The following is a 9,812-nucleotide window of genomic DNA, read 5'->3' as shown; positions in this document are numbered from 1 at the left end:
CCTTTGAGTTGCAAATGTAGGGATAATTTATCATTTACTCCTGGCACGCACTTAGAAAACCACGTCAATATTGCGTGGTTTCTCTACAAAATATGTTTGAAGGGGAGGAAAGAACGCCTCCTTTTCGCTAAAATTCTACACCGGGCATACGCAGCACTTCACCTAGAATAGTAATACTCGCCAAACAGTTCGATCGACTGGACACCTGAAATTAAGGTTCAATATTTTTAAATAACTTATTTAAACCGCCCTTTCTGCTCTTGTTCGATTAGCCGCGATACACGCTTTTCAGCCACTTTATTAGCAGCCCAGGGCAAGCTTTACTCAACCTTTCTACTCTTTTTTTTTTTGGAGTACGAGAGCCCCAGCCAGTTGGTGCGGCGCATGGAAAGAATACAGTAGTACGGCAGAAATAAGCGGTTATTATACCGATTATTTTGGTTGCGCCCATTTAACGAGTACTTGAGAGACAGCTTTCCAAGCTATCCCTACGCAAAGCTAAGTAGTGTTAACACTACACGTGTAGTAGTTGAATTCTCAAATTGGCCTATGAGCCGTTTAAAACCTTCAGTTAGGTAACTGGAGCTCAGACAAGAACGAAGGCGTTGAGAGGCTAAACATAACAAGGTGTCATTCTCTATTTGTTCGGTCCTAAATGGTCCGATCTACGTCCGACCTATCGTAACTCCTACTCAATATTTAGCCCTGCACGTGGTCGCTACTGTCCCAAATCCCGTCATTCTAGGATATTACAGGAGCAACATTGAGATGGCATGGTGTGTGAAAACACCCGACAACGTCAGCGTGTCTAACATCCTTGTTTTTTTTTCGCGCAGGCAGAGGAGAAAAAATGCAGCACTCAAGTAAATTCTGGCTTCCAACTTGACGGCAGGGTTGACTATTTTAGTCGATGCCTGTGAACATTAGCTATCACCAAGAGTGAGGCGACAGATATGGCTCCGGAATTCGCACTCCCAAACCGGAACCATCTTATGCGCCGCCAACAGCACGTCTACGAGTAAGTGCCTGTTTCTTTTATAGCCAGCGTTTTATTATTTGAGTGGAATCTATATTAGACTGTACACGAGCATCTGGGAATATATGATTTGTACTAACGAGATTGCAACAGAACTAAAATTCTAGAAAGCAGGGACAGATGTACTTCTCCGTGAAAAAGGTCGAATAATAGTCTCGGTTTCACAGATACTAACGTGCCTTGACTTACCAGAGGACACAGCTGAAAAAACAGGGCAGAAAATTTTGTCATTCAAAGCAATAGAAGCAGCTAAAAAACCTCTATACAATAGCCGTACTGTAGAGAACTCAACTCTGCAAGGTTAAAACCTCTTTCCTGGATAATTTAGCTTTCAGATAAGCAATGTGCATTGGCCCAAGCGCTGTAGACTGAGGCGAAAGGCTACATGGATCGATTCATTGCGTAAACACCTCTTTTTCTGTCATTTTTGGGTAAAATTCTGGCTTATTGTTGCTGTGCCGAACGTATATAGTTTCCGATGAAAGCCAACAACGACAACAAAACAAAAATCAGCACTGAAAACGAGTAACGATTTCTTTCCAAGGGGATTTTATAGAATCACCCTCCTAGCGAGATTAACGATTAGAAATACCACGACTGTGCACGGAATCTCGAGAAAAAATAGGTACTTTCGAGCATCGACAAAATATCCCTATCGGTGAGGCGGCTGGGGGGTGATGTTTGTGGTGGAGGATGGCCGGAGGACTGCTAGGCTGTAGGCCGGGACTCGAGTCTTCATTTTAACAAGCATTAGTTAGATTCACGAGAGGGTGCGGGGGAGGGGCAGATGCAGCATCGGGACACGCGGCAGTACGTTATCTGGAGTTATAACATTAAGGGTGTGGCTGCCGAGCTGGCACCGCTTCCGCGACCGGGCATAGAATTACGAGACGCCCAGTTATCTCTTCCAAACATACTACAAACAGCAGCCTGCTCAACACGGTGTAGGTCACATGCAGCATACCGCTTTACACCTGCTGGAAGGCGCAAACCTCTAGAGAGATGTGCATTTTCTTCATCACTCGGTTTACTACAAACACAACAGGAGCCGCTTTGGAGGTGTGCTTGTTCTTTGGTCACTTTCACTGATAATGTGCATTAGCGGTCGCATAACACTTGCGCGTTGTTTTCGCACAAATAACAAAATTCGTGATAATATTTGCCAAAATCAGAATTAGCATGAGTTGCTACACTTGAATGCGAATCTTAAGCTGTCGTACATGAGTACTACATGAGTACTGTTTCGTATAAGTCTTGCTAGTACATTTGTTATAAACCGTCCGCGAAGGTCAGTCAGTGATTGGAAGGGACGATAGCGCTGCTCCTGCCAAGCACGCAAAACGTGAACTTGAGGACAAACAAATGCATGACAGGCGGGCAGCCAGACCAACGCCGAGCAGCAGCTGTACAATGCGCACAGGCCAGCGGCTTTGTTATACCGGCCTCCCCTCCGCTGTCATAATGGGGAGGGCTTCCCAAACTCATTGGCTGGTTTGCATGCACGCCAAGAGGGCCCCGTGCCGTATTACTTCCGTGCCACCACAACTTCGCTTTTCGTAATTTCTTACGTGCTGATTGTACACAAGACTCCACAGAACCCTGCACAATGATCGCGACGATCCAGTATGCCCTACTGAAATGAAGAAAAAACTTTGGGGCAGTGTTATCTAGATGTGATTTCCTATATGGCATGCCTCGAGTCCAAAGCTGCGGGTTTTAGTGCGAAAGCATTACTTCACGAAGTCAAAACCAACCAAGAATCTTGTGACGTGCCTGACATTGGGGGGGCACTGAATAAAAATATTGCCGGAACTGGATTTCAAACCCGCGGTGACGCGAACACATCACCTTCACTGGCCTGCACAATAACACTGTGCTATCGCCGCACCGATCACTGCTCGTGTTAAACTGCAACAAACTACTGCGCTGGGCATTGCGCATCGCCGTCTTCATGAGGTTCTATCTGCGGCGCAGACTGATCACATCAGCTTAGCCTTGATAAGAGCTTAACCTGAGTCTATATCGTCGTCAGACGGGCCAAAGGTCCAGCAAAGCTAAACCATGATCCAACCAGGCTCACCATATGCTTTCGCACGTCTACACGGTATAGCTACGTTACAACCCTACCACTTTTCTTCTCAGAGCTAGGAATGCTCGTTATATCCGCGTCGCATACGCTATGAGCAACATAACTCTGACCCGACCTCGGAGCTCTCGCAGTCTAGAATGCTTTCGCGTTGCATTCGAGGGCTAGGGGTTTTATCGCTCATTGAAGGTCTTTATAGCCCTTCAAGCCCGGTGATATACGCGGTAATGATCAGAAAGACTCTTGAGCTCAGAAGTTTCCAGCATCATAGAAATCAGTGGTCCTGGTTTCTCATTCTCTACATCGAGGACATCATGATTCGAACTTACATTCCATCCTGCTGTCTGTGACTTCATCTGCAAAGAAAGGCATTGGCTTTCATCCTTCCAAGTTCGCAGCGGTTAAAAAGGACCACTACGGTGAAAAAAGCGCGATATCTATGACAGAGAGCATGCAAAAGGACGACGGCAGTTCTTACACATGGTGAGGTTGTGCTAGAAGGTTGTTGCCTGGGAAATTACTTCGCTTTCCAGAAACTTGTTACTGGGCCGTGCCACCAGCAAAGTGGAGATGGACACTTGTGCGCAAACTGGAATGGAAAATTGTCGATTTTGAAATTATCTTTGCGGCATAGAACTCCGTGTTAGCGAGTTCTATATCATCTTAGAGCATCAAAGGTGATCTTATGGTGGACTGTTGTTTGCCTTTTTCACTCCTTAATTAATTTAGTAACCCCACAGCTGCTAACTAATAGGCGACCTCATGTAGCACAAAGAGAGAGCAAGACACATTTCGGCTGCATGAAGTAATATACGTGTAAGAAAAGGTACGTTGTGTATGGCTTAATATCCTACACATGGCCTATGAAAAACGGCCGAGTAAAGTGCGCGGGATAAAATTATATCACCTGTGGTTCTGTCTAGCCTTCACTGAAGTGAGGCCACCATGGCCGCGTTTATATGCAACAACCTTATGCCGAGAAACCAAACACCGTTGCCCTTTATCTACCGTGAAAGGCAGTATGAAATTTTGATGTATTGCTTTTACCTACCAAAACGAACACCTCTCCCCTACATCGAAAAAAAAAAGCGGGGAAAGGGCTGTCTGTAGGAAAAATGAAAACTGGAAATTCGTATGCACAAGAAATGGGCGCATTTTTGAGATAATGTAGGAGTCCTCAAATGAGATCTCAATTGCCTGTGTAGGCTACCTGGAACAAATAGTTTAACCAAGTACACGTTCAAGTAACTCTAGTAGCACATTGCCATGCCTTTGAATTTTTTTTGCCAACCGATGTTTCGAATTGCAGTCGAAAAACAGAAAGGACGTTTTTTTTCTCTTTCATTTGAATGCTCAGTCAATACGTGACGAACAAGGTGATGTTCTTTGAATTCTTAAATCACTCAAATTCGCATTTTATGTAAGAATGATAACAGAAACATAGCACCGGGATGAGGCTCGTCATCCCCAATACTCATGGAACGAATCGGTTTAATAAAAAAGAAGGCGGACTGATGTTAATAATACATCAATCTTTTAATGGCTGTTCATTCCGGGCTTCTCAGCGGTACTCGATGATTACGACATATTGTCCTAAATCTGTCGCTCGAATGCGTTGTCAGTGGTTTATTGCCCTTCCGTTAGAAACGCGAATTATTTTATTTTGTTTCTTGATAATTTTCTGTCCTGAATAACAGAGAATTAGCTGAATTTATTATTAGGCAGTGACATCAAAATACATTCCTTAACCTCGTCTAAAGAACAATACGAATTAACTATGGCTTCAAACTACAATGTTTTAGAGATCACATCATTAGCCAAACGGGAGACTGATAGTTTCATCTATTGATGTTTTAATCATCAACGTTCAAGGCGCCCCTGTTTATTGTTGAGAAATTTGCGCTTAAGTCAGTGATCATGTACTAATTTTTGTTCTCTCTTAAAACTCAGAAAAATAGTAAACTAGACGGAAACCCTCGAGCGCACTGGACAACTTCGTAAGCATTTCAGCTCCCCGGAGCTTTGTGCTTGAATTTTTGAAGTGAGAGAGATTGGGAGAGATAATTTTTAAATGTATACTGTGGGCAATTCCTCTGCGCGGGGACGCACAGGCAGTCACAGGAGGCAGGACTTCGTACAAACGGTTTATTCTCACATGGCAGGGGGGCCGGTCGTCGTCGTGGCAGCTGGGTCAGGTGGTCCTTTTGGCAGGGCTGGTCCAGGAGCAAGAGCCCGCGAGCCTCTCCGGTCTCGCCTTATAAAGGCTTTCTCCTCGCCTCTCTCCCCCCGCCCCACCACTCGGGAAGAAGGGTTCCAGACTACCCGCGGTGAGCGGCGCGGGATTTGACTTGCCCGCGAGCAGACCCTACATCTCCCCCCCCTCAAACGTCCGTCCCGGGGTCCGCCAGTAGGCGTTCGACGACCTCCGGGTCCGGGTCCATAGAGTCGTCGCAGGGGGGAGGGGTGCTCGCCGGGGGGCCGCTCACCGCTGGCTGGACGGGCTCCTCACGAGCCGCCTGGGGGAGCGAGGCGCCTGGCTCCGCTGGGGGCCCTGCCGGCAGCGCCCTCCAAAGCTCCTCGGCCGCCGGGGACAGCAGGTCTGGGCGGCTGGACTGGAGGATGCGGAGGGCCGCCTCCTCCGGGCTGCCCCTCTGCAGTGGCGCAGCGGGGGAAGGCGCTGCAGCCGCCAAGAGCTTCTCCGCCGCCTCCCTGCGCGCTCTATGCAGCGCACCGGCCTCGTGGCGGGGCCGGTGCACAACAAGTGTGCCGCAGAGGGAACACAGGCCGGCCCGCTCCTCGTCACTAAACACGGCCGGGGGCTCCTGGTCCCTCTCCTCCAGGGTCAGGCCGCGGAAAGGCAGCGGCACTTCCTTGAGGTCACCGCCGCGAAGGGGCTGCGCCTGGTCCCGCCACCTGGACCGCGCGCAGTAAGAGATGGCCGCTCCGTTGGCGACCGTGGTCCAGGTGGCCACGTGCCGCAGGACCCTGGGCCGCTTGGGTTGCGGCTGCTCGGCGGCCGAAGCGCCGGCTGGGTGCTGAGGGGGGCCCTGCGCCTGGTCGTCTCTGGCCCTCTTGCGTTGTCCTGCACCACTGGGAGGTTCTCTCCAGTGGGCAGGCGCGCGGTTAGAGTGGCGGTGGGGGCCACCGCGGCCGTGGAACCGGCGATACTCGCGTGGACCCTGCCGCCGGCCGGGTGGCGCGCCTTGATGGCGGCCACCGTTCGACGGTGGTCTGCCATCCCTTCCGGAGTCCGAGCCCCGGGTGTCGGACCGCTGGAGCTTCCTAGAAGGCATACTGAGAGGGCGAGAGCACTGCGAGTGATAATTGATCGAGAGACACGGGTGCTACCTGGTCCTCAAGTTGTAGCGTCGGTTGCGAACCGCACCGCTACCTGCTCGTCCTCCCGGGGGTGAGATCGCCGCATCGCGCTGATTTTCCACCGCTTCGCAGCCATCGTCCTTGCGAAGGTGGAAAGCCTTCAAATCAGCGACATGCACCGGACCGGCGGTTTCGCCGTTTGTCAACAACCGCAACTGGTAGGTGAGCGGCGTAGTCCGTGCCGTAACTTCGTACGGCCCAGCCCACTTGTGCGCTAGCGACGCGGCGAAACCGCGCGCTGCGTTACTAAGTGGGTGCGTTCTCTTGAGTACTAGGTCGCCCGTGTTGAAAACGACGTGACGGCGACCTTTGTTGTACTGATCCGCCTGCTCCATGCGCGCCACATCGAGGTTTTCGCGGGCTGCTCGCTGCGCTGCCTCCAGGCGCTCCCGGAGCCTTGCCGCGTACTGCGAAAGCGGAGGGGGCGCAGGCCCCGCCGCGTCGAGTAGGGCATTCTCTAGCGGAAAAGCGATCTCTCTCCCAAAATTCAAGTAAGCGGGTGTAATACCCACTGACCTGTTCACGGTTGTCCTTGTAGCGAACGCCAGTTCGGACAGCCGCGCGTCCCAATCTCTGTGCTGCTCGGTCGTCGCGACCAGCATGCTCTTCAGATTTCGATTCACCCGCTCGGTTATGTTGCTCTGAGCGTGGTAGGGACTCGTTCTCCTGTGGCGGATTTGAAGCGCCCGACAGGAGTCTACAAAGACTTTGCTTGTGAAATACGAAGCATTGTCTGTAATCAGGTCGGAAGGGAAACCGAAACGAGTGAAAGTCTCCAACAGTTTTTCCCAAATTCGTTCCGACACAAGCTTCCTAAGGGGGAAAACCTCAACCCACTTGGAATAGTGGTCCGTTATTACCAGGATGAATTGGTTTCCGCGCGCGGACCGAGGGAGGGGTCCCATGATATCGCACGCGACCACTTGCCACGGGTAGTTGCTAACTACCGCCTTCATCATGCCAGCGGGCTTGCCCGCCCGAGGCTTGGCTACCTGGCATACCGGGCAGGTACGGGCGTATCCCAGCACATCCTTTCTCATGCCTGGCCAGGTCGCGACACGGCATAACTTGTCGTAAGTATTACTGCCGCTGCCATGGCCTGCCAGCGCTGAGTCATGGAAGTACTGCAGGAACCGTTTCCGCAACCTTCTCGGGACCACGACTCGGAAAGGGGATGATATCGCCGCTTCCTCGTCAAGTTGGGGAATATAGCGGAGCAGCAAGCCATCATCGCCCAGCAGATACGCGTCGTACTTGCCCTCAGCGTTCCCGGTGCAAGCTGCGCTGCTCGCAAGCTCCTTCAGCACCCGCTGGCAAAGACCGTCTGCTTTCTGGGCCTCGATCAGCTCTTCTCTACTGACCGCTACTCCCCAAGACAGATTTCTTTCTGCCTCGCTCCTAGGCAGGCGAGCGGTCGCCGCCACGAGCTGCTGTGTTTCCCTTCCGTCACAGCACCGTGCGGGACCTTTGTCCGTCTCCTCTCTCTCCAAACAGGGCGCGACACTCCCGTCCGCCCTCTCTTCCTCTCCAACAGCGGTGACGCCGCTTTTTACAAAGCTGGGCTGCGCCTCTGAAGCGCTTCCGCCAGCATTCCATGGTGCGCGCGATAAAGCATCGGCCACCTTGTTCAAGCTGCCCCGGCGGTACTCGATGGCGTACGCGTAACGTTGCAACGTCAGCGCCCATCTCGCGAGTCTGCCTGCGGGGTTCTTTAGCCTCTTTAACCAAGACAATGCCTGATGATCTGTCTGCACGGTGAAGACCGCTCCGTCTAGGTACATGTCGAACTTCGACAATGCGAACATGATCGCCAGGCATTCTTTTTCGGTCACGGAGTAATTCCGCTCCGCCGATGTGAGCGTGCGACTAGCGAACGCGACAGGGCGCAGTTTGCCCTCGTGTTCCTGCAACAAAACAGCTCCAACACCGTAGTCACTAGCGTCTGTCTGCAAGACAAACTGCTTGTTCAGGTCGGGGAGGCGCAGACTAGCGGTATTCGCTATCGCGCGAGCCAAGGCAACAAATGCGTCACTCTGTTCCTTGCCCCAGACCCACTTCGAGCCTTTACGCAACAGCAGGTTCAGTGGCCTTGCAAGCTCCGAACAGCGCGGGATGAATTGCCTGTAGAACGCAACCATCCCCAAAAACCTCTGCAAGCTTTTCACATCCATGGGGCAGGGGTAGTTCAGAATTGCCTGCAGTTTGTCATCATTTGGTCTCAGTGTGCCATCATCCACGACAAAGCCCAAGAGGTTCACTCTCTTCGATGCCAACTGCACTTTCTTTGGATTTATGGTTAGACCGGCACGTCTCATTCTATCGAGAACGGAATTCAGGTGAATGAGGTGCTCCTCGAACGACTGTGAGAATATCACAACGTCGTCGAGGTACGCCATGGCGTAGTTGAACCTTGCATCGCCCAGCACGATGTCCATCAGTCGCATGAACGTGCTCGGGGCGTTAGACAAACCAAACGGGAGTCGAGTAAATTCGAAGAGCCCGCGGTGGCAGGTGAATGCGGTTTTCTCAATGTCACCTTCGGCCACCTCAATCTGCAGGTACCCTCTGCTTGCATCCAGGACTGTGAAGAACCTCGCGTTCCCTAGCGCATACATCACAGCCTCGATCGACTGAAAAGGGTACGCAACCGTAGGCGTCAGTGAGTTGAGCTTACGATAATCAACACACAGCCTGACCGATCCATCTTTCTTCGGCGCTAGAACCACTGGTGACGCCCAGGGACTTTGTGAGGGTCTCACCGCACCGGTATCAATCATCTCGTCAAGGGCACAGTCGAGAAGCTGCCTCTTATGCGCACTTAACGGCCTCGGGTTACACCTGAAAGGGCGCGTATCACCCGTCTGAATCTCGTGCTGAAGCAGGTCGGTTCTGCCCGGTTTCTCCGTGAAGCAATCCGAAAACGGGAGTAAAGTTTCCGCGAGCCTTCGGCGCTGACTACTGGGTCCTGAGAAAGACGCAATAATCGCTTCTAACGGGCCACCGTCTCTCAGCGTCTCGAGGGAGCTCACCTGCCTTTCTGTCGCACAGGTGTGGACAACCACCTTTTGTGCAGGACAGCCGGGCAAGGATGCGCTTTCGAAGGGAATGAGGGGGGCGAGCTGGCTGTAACGATAGCCATTCTCCCCCATGTCGAGCACAATGCCTTCGCTCGAGAGAAAATCCCTTCCCAGAATTACTGGTATCGACAAGCCAGGCAGATAGACGAAGCGATGTCTCCGCTTTCTGCCGTCAAAACGCATCGTAAGACGCACTGCTCCCTTTGCCTTTGCCGCCCCAGCTGCTAAGCTTAAC

Source organism: Amblyomma mixtum, chromosome 8, assembly GCF_055824585.1.
Source record: "Amblyomma mixtum isolate Tamu chromosome 8, ASM5582458v1, whole genome shotgun sequence".
In the NCBI taxonomy this organism is placed as follows: Eukaryota; Metazoa; Arthropoda; class Arachnida; order Ixodida; family Ixodidae; genus Amblyomma; species Amblyomma mixtum.
This window is presented reverse-complemented; position numbering follows the sequence as displayed.